This window comes from Microtus pennsylvanicus, chromosome 1 (genome assembly GCF_037038515.1).
Source record: "Microtus pennsylvanicus isolate mMicPen1 chromosome 1, mMicPen1.hap1, whole genome shotgun sequence".
NCBI classification, from domain to species: Eukaryota; Metazoa; Chordata; class Mammalia; order Rodentia; family Cricetidae; genus Microtus; species Microtus pennsylvanicus.
This window is the reverse complement of record NC_134579.1, coordinates 19,563,818-19,576,651: the sequence shown is the minus strand read 5'-3', so window position 1 is coordinate 19,576,651 and position 12,834 is coordinate 19,563,818.

Here is a 12,834-nt window from a genome sequence, read left to right as displayed (position 1 = left end):
CGACCAAATTATTTTGTAAAGATAATTTGTCTTTGATACTATTTTTGCAGACATAGTAAAAACAAATTAATAAGCCACATATACTGATCATATTTTGATGCATTTCTCTAGTTTGTTCACCTGTATAACTAATTAAATATAGATATGTAGTTCTATTGTTGTTCAGTAGAGTTTGTTACATCCACTCATAAATATCATCTTTGCCATATTTTCATGTTTACATGTGCAAAACTTAAACATTTTTCTTATAACGTTTTTAATATGTTGACTAATTAAACAATATATTGTGAAAGACACATTGTAAATATCAAGTTTCTTTAAGAAATATGCTTCTCACATGTTGCAGAATGAATTTCTGGTAAGGACCACTGACAAAAGTTACAACAGTGGATTGTGACGGTAAATTTCTAGATAATATCTGGCAAGTACTGGGACTATAAGCATTTTATAAAATGCTTATTTTTTGCATTTTATGCAATCATTACAACCTCTGTGTTTAGTTTGCTTGAGAATGTATATTGGGTAAAAATTGAATATATGTGATCATATTTTAAATTTATGTTTAAAATATAAAAGTCACTGAATATCCCAAATCATTTCTAAGAATATGGAGAAAAGTACTACGGACCTACAGCTTTAAAAACAAATGTTCTTTAGTTTTAATGGTAGCAGTACTGGGAAGCCAAAGGGGACAAGGTAAAGTATCTCTGTGGTAAAGAGTAGAATTTAAAATTTTTAAAATTCATTCTATGGAAAAGAATTTGTAGACATTTTGAGTTCTAAGAATTATATTTAAAATGAGCCATGGCATCGTTATTCTGTTATTTTGAAAGTAGAAGTAAAATTCTATTAAATATTTACTAATTCATATTTAATTCTTTTCAATAATTCCCAGAGTGGATTTTAACAAAAATGTTAATATTCAGACGTCAGGAAAAGTTGCAGTGTTTTCAGTGACATTATTTTTATTTAAAAAATATTTCTAAATGAAATACCTTGAAAGAGAAGTCATCGGCATGCTCTTGCAAGACAGAGGCGTGGTAAAATAAAAAATTTCAAGCTGCCCTCACTTACAAACTGAGACTCTTTCTCACAAAACCAATACACCTGTATACATAAAAATAAAAAGCCAAGTAAATGTTAACTGCAGCCTGGATAATCCATATTGCTTTTGTTTACAAAAATTAATAGTGTTTTCCTATTTTTACTCATATGTGAAATGCTAGAGAAGTCCTGTGGGCATCTATTTAAGACTGTGTTGTATCACTGTATTGGTAGGAGATAAGCTCTTGATTTGTAGCCTCATTCTCTCTCTCGTGCATGACTTTGAAAACTCTGTCTTACTGGGCTCTGTTCTGCTTTTTATGTAAACTTCTCTGCTTTTCCCATTTGCTCTGTTTCTTGTCTGTTGTGGCATGATCTCCCCTCTGTGTCTGTCTCTCGATCTCTCAGCCAATCTTTCGCTCTGTCTCTCTGGCTTTCTCTGTCTTCTGTGTGTATTATGATGACAGCTGTCCTCTGATTTCTATCTTCTGTGACTCTTTTCAGTGGGTATTGTTCTTTGAATATTCATACAGATCCGCACAACACCTTCCTCACAAGGATGCACAGAAGCCTCTAAAACTGTGAAGAAATACATCATACCTCAATGCCTCCCTTATATGTCAGTTATTTTGGTCATAAGTGCACACTGTGCCTATCACATATGTCACATTTGTAGATACTGTGACTACACGTTCAATCCTTTCTTGCTTATTCATCCATAGACTCTCGTTCCATTCTTTACCCCCTATTTTTATTTAGCATCAACATGTTAGTTGGTGTTTGGATACCAGGAATTTATTTTTCTTTCACAAAACTTTTTCTTGGTTTGTACAGCAATGTCTCCTAACAGTTTTTGAATTTTTAGATTTCTAAATTTACACTATGGATTCAACTTTTCTCAGTGCAACGTTAGTAGCATTGATTAAGGTCTAGTGAATGCTCCTTATGGATAAGAAAGGCACAGCAACTTTTAAATAAGTAGCTGGGAATGTGGTATGCCCTCATATAAATTTCAAATGTCATGAACTCTGTCACCTCTATCACTCTCTTTCTGTCTTCCCTTTACAATTAACATTTATGATTTTAACAAGTAATTTTATTCAGTTCCAGGCCTGTTATCATGAATAGATTGATTAAATAATTTATGACTTTTTTCAGTTCAAAAAATCATGCCATAATTGATCTTTTTTACTTTATACTATAAATATTCATATCCCATATCTTTTTCCAAAAATATTTTGCCATGATTCTATACAAATGCTCCCAGTACTGGGGGAGGGGTTTTCAAAGAGTTACCTAATGCATAGTGACAAATATTTTAGAAAAGTAATAATTTTAGAAAGAATTTTTAACATCCATTTTAAAATTACTTTTGTTGTTTAACTGTTTCATATGAATTTATTTTGTGGTTTTATATATTTGTTTCTTTGTCCTTTCATTGTGTATCATATTTACAGGTTCCTCTTCCTCTCCAGTTCACAGTTCTTCCTTGCCTCCTCTCTCATCTGGATCTACTCCATTTCTTTTTTTTTTTTATTGATAAAAGGAGAATAAAGAAAAGAAAGAAAAAAAAAACAAATTTCCACCTCCTCCCAGCCTCCCATTTCCCTCCCCCTCCTCCCACTCTTCTCCCCCTCCTCCCACCCCTCTCCCCTTCCCCCCACTTTTCTCCCCCTCCCTCTCCAGTCCAAAGAGCAGTCAGGGTTCCCTGCCCTGTGGTAAGTCCTAGGTCCTCCCCCCTCCGTCCATATCTAGGAAGGTGAACATCCAAACTGGCTAGGCTCCCACCAAGCCAGCACATTGCGTTGGATCAAAACCGCGTGCCATTGTCCTTGGCGTCTCATCAGCCCTCATTGTTCGTCATGTTCAGAGAGTCCAGTTTTATCCCATGCTTTTTTTGGTAACAGTCCAGCTGGCCTTGGTGAGCTCCCAGTAGATCAGCTCCACTGTCTCAGTGGGTGGGTGCACCCCTCGTGGTCCCGACTTCTTTGCTCATGTTCTCCCTCCTTCTGCTCCTCCTTGGGACCTTGGGAGCTCTATCCAGTGTTCCAGTGTGGGTCTCTGTCTCTATCTCCATCCATCGCCAGATGAAAGTTCTAGGATGATATGCATGATATTCGTCAGTATTGCTCTAGGATAGGGTCATTTGAGGTTCCCTATCCTCAGCTGCCCAAGGAACTAACTGGGGACCTCAGCTTGGGCACCTGGGATCCCCTCTAGGGTCAAGTCTCCTGCTATGCTGCGGTAAAAAACAATGACTTCTCGAATTTTGCATGCAAATGGATGGAAATAGAAAACACTATCCTGAGTGAGGTATCCCAGACCCAAAAAGATGAACATGGGATGTACTCACTCATAATTGGTTTCTAGCCATAAATAGGGGTCACGGAGTCTACAATAGGCGAATCTAAAGAAGCTAAGTAAGAAGGTGAACCCAAGGAAAAACATATAGTTATCCTCTTGGATAAGGGAAGTAGACAAAATTTCCTGGGAGAAAAGTGGGATGTTGGGGGTGGGGTTGGATGGGGGTAAGGGGAGATGGGGAGAGAAAAGGTAGAAGGAAAGGAGGGGGGACTTGGGGAAACAGGAGGATCGGGATAAAGGAAGGTTGGATAGGGGAGCACGGAACCCCATTTCTTAGTTAAAGGATCTACTCCATTTCTATCTCTCATTTAAGAACAGGCTTCTAAGAAGTAGTAAAATAAAATAAAGTATAGGAGAAACATAAACTAACACACCAAAATTGTCAGTCTGTGGAGACCTAACTATAATCATGGCAAAAGGCTCATTTGTCTGAGGTTTCCAATGGGAATCCTTTAGCCAACAATTTAATTAGATATAACACAATCCTGGTGCTGGCAGCTTCTTTGTTTGCACGAGATGGCCAGTGAGGACTCTGTTTCCCTGTTATTTGGTGATTTCATTTAACATATATATATATATATATATATATATATATATATATATATATATATATATATATATATATATATATATGGAAGTTTCACAATACACCTCAAATGTCTCTTACATTTAGTTGTATCTGTCTGTCTTCCTTTGTTCAACCTCTTCTCCCCTCCTTGTCCTATCATTATCCTCACATTCCAGGCCCCATCCATTCACAACTATCAACTCTATCTTTTCTTAGGAGACCTATCTTAACCTTCTGGTATACATAACCTCTGTTGTGCTATGCATTTTAGCTTAGTTATCATTGACTTAACAGCTAATATCACTTTATAAGCTAACACACATACCATATTTGTCCTTCTGGGCGTGAGATACATTACTTTGGATTTTTTTCTAGTTCTTTCTATTTACCTATAAAATTCATGATGTCATTATTTTTAAAAGCTGAGTAATACTGCATTGTGTAGATATACCACATTTCTATATTCATGATGTTCCCGCTGCATTAGATTTCCATGCCAGCCCTCAACTGCCCTCTAGTCCAGCTGCCAGTCTCTGCATCCAACCCTATCTCTGTCCCTGCCACCACCTGCTTCTCCCAGTACTATCTACACCCTGTCTCAGGTAATCCATAAATCGATTTTAGCCTCTCAGGGAGATCTATGTGTGCCCCCGTATCACTTCATTTATACATAGCCTCTCTGGATCTACAGACTGTAGTTTGGTTGTCATTTAAAAATTGTTACTGTCCAGGTATAAGTGGATACACACCACATTTGTCCTTCTGGATCTGAGTCATCACACTCAGGATGCTGATTTTTCTAGTCCCACCACCCATTTGCTTGCAAATTTCACGTCATTTTTCATAGCTAAGTAATGCTCTAATGTGGAAATGTACCTCATATCTTTTTACATTCTTCTGTAGAGGAACATCTATGTTGTTCCAGCTCCCTAAGACCTGTCATATTGATCTTCATAGTGGCTGTACAAGTTTTCACTCCCGCCACTTGCTCCATATCCTCACCAAAAGGAGGTATCACTTGTATTAATAAACTTTGTCACTATGACAGGTGCAAGTTGCGATCTCAAAGTAATATGAATTTGCACTTAGCTGATGGCCAAGGATGTTGAACTTGTCTTTAAGTGTTTCTTAGGCATTTATGTTTCATCTATTGAGATTTCTCTGCTTAGATCTGTTCCCCATTTCTAGTTGGATTATTTGCTGCTTTGATATCTAGTTTCTAGACATCTGGACACATTTTGGATATTAGTCCACTAATGGATGTGGAATTGCTAGAAATTTCTTCGCATTCTATAAACTGTCACTTTTTTTATAACTGACTCTTTCCTTTTGTGTGCAGAAGCTTTTCAGTCTCATGAGATATCATTTATTATTTGTTGATCTTAGTGCCTGCACTGTCATTGTTATATTCAGGAAGTCTTCCCTTATGCCAATGTTTTCAAGGTTATTCTTTGTTAATACTTCTATCAGGTTTAGTGTATCTGGTTTTATGTTGAGTTCTTTGTTCCATTTGGAGTTGAGTTTTGTGCAGAGTGATGAATATTGTCTAATTACCTTCCTCTATATGCAGATATCCAGTTTCATCACCACTATTTTTTGAAGACTGAGGTGATCATTCATATATGCATTAATAAATAAAACTTGCCTGAAGATCAGGAAGTAAAGCATCCCACTAGTTATCCCTACACACCAGGCAATGGTGACACAAACTTTTATTCCCAGTTTTTCATAGAAACTGGGTGGTAGTGGTGTACACCTTTAATTTTAGTCCTAGAGAGGAATATAAGACAGGAGGAGGCCCCTGTCAGATACAGACTCATTCTGAGATTCCTGGAGGCAAAATTGCCATTTTGGAGTGAGGTAGAGGTAAGCAGTGGCTGACGATTTTGCTTTTCTGTTCTTCAGGTTGAACCCTAATATCATACTACAGAAGAAGATTTTTATTTTTCAGGGCATACTACTGGTAACACTGTCAGAAGTCAGGTGTTTATAAGTGTATGAATTCATGTCTGGATCTTGAATTCGATTCCATTGATCAATGTTTTTGTTGAATGCATATACCATGCAGTTCCAATTACTATAACTTTTAAATGCAACTTGAAATTAGGGATGGTTAAACTTTCATCTTCTTTTGGTCCTGATTGGTTTAGGTATTCTGTTTTTTTTTTTGTTGTTGTTCTTTATTCATATGAAGTGGAGAAACGTCCTTTCAAGATGTATAAAGAATCATGTTGGGGTTTTGATGGGAATCTCATTAAATTGTAGATTATTTTTGGTAGAATAGCCATTTTTATTATTTTAATTCTATTAATCCATGAACATAGCAGATTCTTCCATCTTCTGATAACTTTTTAATTTCTTTCTTTACAGACTTGAGAATTTTATTATGTTTTTCATTTGTTCAGTTAGAGCTATCCCAAGATATTTGATGCTATCTGAGACACTGTGAAAAGTGCTGCTTTCCTGATTTCTTCCTCAGTTGGTTCCTCATCAAGAAAAGTTTCTCATTTTTATATAAGGGGGTTACTGATAATAATGACTTAAATTTTTATTTATGTTCATGTCTGAAAATGTCTTCTATCTGTAGATTTTCCAATTAAAAATTGTAAGATTACTAATGTATACATACTATCACAACATCTAAAAATAAAGATATATTTACTTTTCTGTTTTCAATTTGTAGATCCTTTATATCCTACCGTTGTCTCATTTTCTAGTTGTCTTCAAGTACCACATTGAATGGATATGGTGAGAGTGAACAACTTTATTTTATTCCTGATTTTCATGGAATTACTGTGAGTTTCTCTCCATTTAATTTGATGTTGGCTATAGAATTGCTGTAAACTGCCTGTATTATGTTAGGCATATCTCTTTTATCCTTAGGCTCTTTAGGACTTTTATTGTGAAGGGTGTTGTCTTTTGTCAAAGGCATTTTCAACATCGAATGAGATTTTTTTTTTTACCTTTGTCACATGGTGAATCCTAATTACTGATTTTTATATTTTGAACAACTCTCAAATCTCTGGGATAAAACCTCACTGATCATGGTGAATGATTCTTTTCATATGTGCTTAGATGGTGTTTATGAATATTTCCTTGGGTAACTTTGCAACTATTTTCCAAAGGGAAAAAAAATAAGTTTAATGTGGTTTCTCTATTAGGTTTGTGTAATCTTTTTTTTGCATAAAATTATTTGGGCAATGGTTCTTCTGTTTCTATTTTTCAGAGTTTGGATTTAATTCTTCTTTGAAACTTTGGTAGAATTCTATACTAAAACCATATGGACTTAGGATTATTTTGTTTCAAGACTTTTAATGATTGCTTCTATTTCTCTAGGTGTTATGGGTCTGATAAAAATGTTTATCTAATCTTCATTTAACTTTGGTAATGCTAAATGACAAAATTATACAGTTATTTTTGACTTTTTAAATTTGGTATAATACTAGTTGTTAAGATATGTCCTTATGGGTGAACCCAAAGGAAAACATATATAGATCCACCTGGAAACTGGAAACAGAAAAGATCTCCTGACAATCTTGGGAGAATGAAGGTGGGGAAGAAGGGAGGGTGGAAGGGGAAGAGGAGGGAAGAACGGGAGGGATGAGGAGAACATAAGGAAATGAGATAGTTCACATAGAGGAAGGAGAGAGATGAGAGCAAGGAAAGAGATATCTTGATTAAGGAAGCCATTATAGGGTAAGCAGAAATCTGGCTCTAGAGAAGTTCCTAGGAATCCACAATGATGACCCCTGATAAGATCCTCTGCAATAGAGGAGAGGGGGCCAGAACTTGACTTGCCCTGTTATCAGACTGATGAATATCTTAAATATTGCCATAGAAACTTCATTTAGCAACTGATGGAACAGAGATAGAGATCCACATTGGAGCACTGAACTGAGCTCTCAAAGTCTAGCTGAAGAGTGGAAGGAATGAGAATTTGTTCAAATAGGGAGCCCCTTGTTTGTTCCTGAATGCTCAGCACCAAAAATAATCACACAGAAACTGTATTAGTTAAATCACTGCTTAGCCTATGAGCTCCAACTTCTTATCAGCTAGATCTTACATTTCAATTTAACCCATCTCCATTAATCTGTGTATTTCCACATAGTTGTGGCTTACCAGCTAATATTCCCAGAATCTGCTCCATTAGCTCCATGCCTTCTCTCTGACTCCACCCTTCTTTCTCCCAGCATTCAGCTTAGTTTTCGCTGCCTAGCTAAATTCTGCCCTGCTATAGGTCCAAAGTAGTTTCTTTATTCATTAATGGTAATCACATCACACAAAGGGGACAAAGTCAAGACCATAAGGGGTTAATCCACTGAAACAGTTTATCTGAGTTAATAGGAGCTCATCAACTCCAGCTGGACTGGGAAGTAACAAGCATAGGACCAAACTAGTCCCTCTGAATGTAGTTGACAGTTGTATGGCTGGGGCACACTGAGGAGCCACTGGTAGTGCACCAGGATTTATCCCTACTGCTTGTACTGGCTTTTTGGGAACCCATTCCCTTGGATGTATGCCTTGTTCAGCCTAGATATAATAGGGAGGGCCTTCTATCTTCCACAAAGCAATGTGTTTTACCCTCTCTGAGAATGGAATGGGGGTTTGATGGGAGGGTGTGTGGAGGGAAAGGGAGGAGGGGAGGATTGGAACTTGGATTGGTATTTTTAAAAAAATCTAATAAATAAAAAAGTCCTATGGTTCTCTGGTTTTCTTTAGCATATGTTGTTATGTTTTCTTCATTTATAATTTTTCATTAAATTTTGATATTCTCTTTCCATTCCTCAGGATAAAAAGTTTGCCTATCTTTGTTAAACTACTCAAAGAACCTCTTTGTTTAATTGGTTATTTTTGTTGTTCTCTTTGTTTCAATCTCAGCCCTGAGTTGATTATTTCATGCTGTTTTATCACTTTTTGTTGTTTTTGTAGAAATTTTAGGTATGCTGTTAAATTGCTAGTATGAAATCAACCATTTTTTAGCATTGCCAGTTAGTGCTATGAACTTGCCTCTTAAAAGAATTTTCATTGTGTTCCATAAATTGTTGTATGCTATGTATTAATTTTCATTAAATCCTACAAATTCTTTAATTTCTTTCTTGAACCACTTTTTTTTTTTATTCAGTAGAGAGTTGTTCAGTTTCCATGAGCTTGTAATCTTTCTGTTGTTGATATTTAGCTTTATAGTGGTCAAACAGTATGCAGGGAATTATTTCAATTTTCTTAGAACTGCTGAGACTTGCTAGTTGTGTCTTAGTATATGTTCAGTTTTGGAGAAAATACCATAAGATGCAGGGAAGAATGTATAGTATTTTATGCTTGGGTGAAATGTTCTATGAATTTAGGTTAGATCCAGATGGTTTCTAACATCTCTCTGGTCCAGAATTTATATCTATAGGTTTTGTCTGAATGGCTCGTCCATTGGTGAGAGTAAGGTATTGAAATCTCCCACTACCAGTTACTGAGACGAATATGTGATTTAAGTTGTAGTGGTGTTTCTTTCACAAATTTGGTTGCCCTTGTGTTTAGGACATTGATGTTAATAATTGAAGTGTCATTTTGGCAGATTTTTCCTTTGATGAGTGTATGGAGTAGTCTTTCCTATTTCTTTTGATTGTTTTCTTTTTCTTTAAAGTCTATTTTGTTAGGTACTAAAATGTCTATAATAGGTTGCTTCTTAGGTTCCTTTGCACTGTATATCTTTCTCCACCACATTATCCTAAGGTAATATCTTTCCTTGATATCAAGGTATGGTGCTCAGATTCGGCAGAAGGATAGATCCCGTTTTTATATCCATGATGTAAATCTGTGTATTTGTAGTGGGGACTGAGACAACTAATACTGAGAGATTTCAATAACCAATACCCATTCTTTTCTATTATTTTGCTTTTGATGGCAGTAGTATGTGTGAGAGTGTAAGTGTGTATGCGTGTGTGTGTGTGTGTGTGTGTGTGTGTGTGTGTGTGTGTGTGCGCATGCGCGCACATGTCCATGTCCTTGCTTCCCTTCCTTTAATTTTGCTACTCTGGGATAATTTATTCCCTGGATGTGGTTAATCTCTGTAGTTTGGAGTTTTCTTTTTAGAAACTTCTCTACGGTTCCTTTTGCAGATAGATATTGTTTAAATTGAGTTTTATCAAGGAATAACATATTTTCTTCATCTATGGTGATAATTTTGCTGGGTATAGGTGAGGTGTGTTTCCTATATGCAGCCGAAGGATGGATCCTGTTTTTACATCCATTTTGTTGATCTACATTTTATATAGGCAAGTTCAGTTCATTAATATTAAGGGATTTTAATGACAAGTGGTTGTTAATTTCTTACTCTTTTCTAATTGTTAATTTCTTACTCTTTTCTAATTATTCATAGGTTTGTTCTTTTCACAGTGTCCCTGATTTTTTGGAAGTATTGTATCAGGAGGGGTTTTGTTGTTGTTTTGTTTTAGATTTAACATTATTTCTGTTCAATCTAGCAATTTAGTCATTTCTTTTCTATTTTCAATGCTTGAAATTCTTTCTGTCATCTCTTGTATTATGTTGGTGAAGTTTGCCTCCATAGTTCCTGCTCAAATTTTTAATTGTTTTCCATTTTCACTATTCCCTCAAGTTGTATTTTCTTTATTGATTTAATTTCATTTTAAGTTCTTAAACAGTTCATACATTTTTTACATGGTTTGCTCGATTCTATTTTTTGTTCAATGGGATTTATTAATTTCCACTTAAAGACATCTATAATCTTCAAACAAGGAGTTTTATCTCTTTCTCTTAGTCTCTCTGTGTTTCTGTGCATGTGTGTTTGTTTGTGTGTGTGTGTGCATGTGTGCATTTTACCTATGTTGAAATGTTCACGTTTTGGTGTAGTAGAACAACTAGGCTCAAGTAAATACATTTATCCAGATTGTTATTGGCCGTGTTTTTATGTTGGTGTCTAGGCATCTGCTGTTTGGATAATTATAAATTTTAAATTATGATTTCTTGATTTATCTTGGTTGAGTGGATTTTTTTCTCTTGGTTTCTCATTCCCTTCTGTATTTTTGAAGAGTGTGATGCTTGTATGATATCTTTTGGAAAATTTACTTTGGATATTATATATGTGGCCACGGAGGTTCCATGCAAAATGTGTTTCTGTTTATTGGCAGCTGACATTTAGGAATATAAAGTTAGGTGACTGAAAATGTTCATAGTAAGGAGGAGAGAAGATTGTTAACCAGGGCCTTCTTACTTATTCTCTTTGGAATTCTGGGAGACAATGAAGAATGGTCACCCCAGAAGGTCTTCTAGGATGTTGGGAATGATGGCTAGCAGGGAGTACCTGCTAGGCTTGGGGGTGGAAAAAATCAACAATTTAGGAGCAGGTGGTTAGTAGGGAAATGTCTGCGGGATCCAAAGAAGTGGACAGAGTATGAAAGAAGACTGAAGAAGGTTTTCTACGGCAGAGATAGGCATGGTATGGGCGAGTGGCTCTGGAGAGGCAGGCAGAGAGGTGCAACTCTGCCTTTAGCCTACTTGTTGCTCTCATATTCCAGTATTCTTTTCTATATTAACTTTAGGCTTTTCTTTCTAACGTGGTTTATTTAAAAAAATCTTCTGAAAAACACATGAAATTTTACACAAATTTACCTATAACTAAACTGTTTTAAGAAGCAAAATATTTAACCTGGCCTTCTGGGTTACGTTTAATCCTTGCTGGGTAGAAGCAGGAATCTCTCTATGAGTGTGAGGCCAGTCTGATATATACATTGAGTTCTAAGCCCACCAGAACTACATTATGAGACCCTGTATCAAAAACAAACAGAAATATTAATAAAAAGTAATGTTGATTCAACCCTTTTAAGCTAAACCTCATTTTTACAATCGATTCAGTCTGACATGCTAAAGGAAGAACTCATTCATTTATTTTACATTAACATTCTGTAACTTTCATGACTACTTTAATTTATTCTTTAAATTTCATTTTATATTCCACCCACAGGTCTGTCCCCATTCCTTCTCCTTCCTTCTTATCCCCCCAGTCTACCTCCATCTATTCTTCCCAATTCATAAGGGTTCCCATGACAAGACAACAAAACTAGCGCATTAAGTTGAAGCAGGATCAAGCCCCTCTCTACTGCATTAAAGCTGTACAATATAAAAAGTACTCAAACAGTATCATTACTTTCTTAGACATGTGGTAGTAAACATACGTAGGGTTCTTTAGGTCCTCCTAAGGGAATTAGTAAGTTTGGATAGAATCATGTCACACTATTTTGAAAAACATAGGAATATTTACAGAACACTAAATACGTTGAAAAGAAATATATCTTACTTTTCTTTAAAGCAAATAAATATATTGATAAAATATTTCTTTATATTGCATATTTTCTTCTTTTTAATTTTTCACTTAAAATAAGGAAGATTGAAGAAGAATCAAATCAGATTTAGATCACTCTCATTTTTATCTCACATTTGTTAGCCTTCTGCTCTATTTCATAGTATAAATACAGAAAGCCTTTTCTCTAAACGTGTCTTATTTGTAAAGTTATTCTCTCATTGAAAAAACATCAATATTTCCCTAAACAAAAGAAGGCAATGTAGAACTTAAAATGAAAGCATGCCTTGAATATATATTAATTTGCCCAAAGAATACCCAATGAGGACCAAAAGTCCTATGAATATCATTTAGAGTACATTGGCATATATTAAGACAAATATGCTTCAAATATACATAAACAATTTTAGCATAAATAAATTCATCACATTTTCAGCTATATATTTTTTTCATAGAAATATATTAATTGTTACATTTTACAAGCTCATGAACAAAATATTATAACATAATATTATTGAATTTTTATATTTATCTCAGGAAGAAAGAAAATATG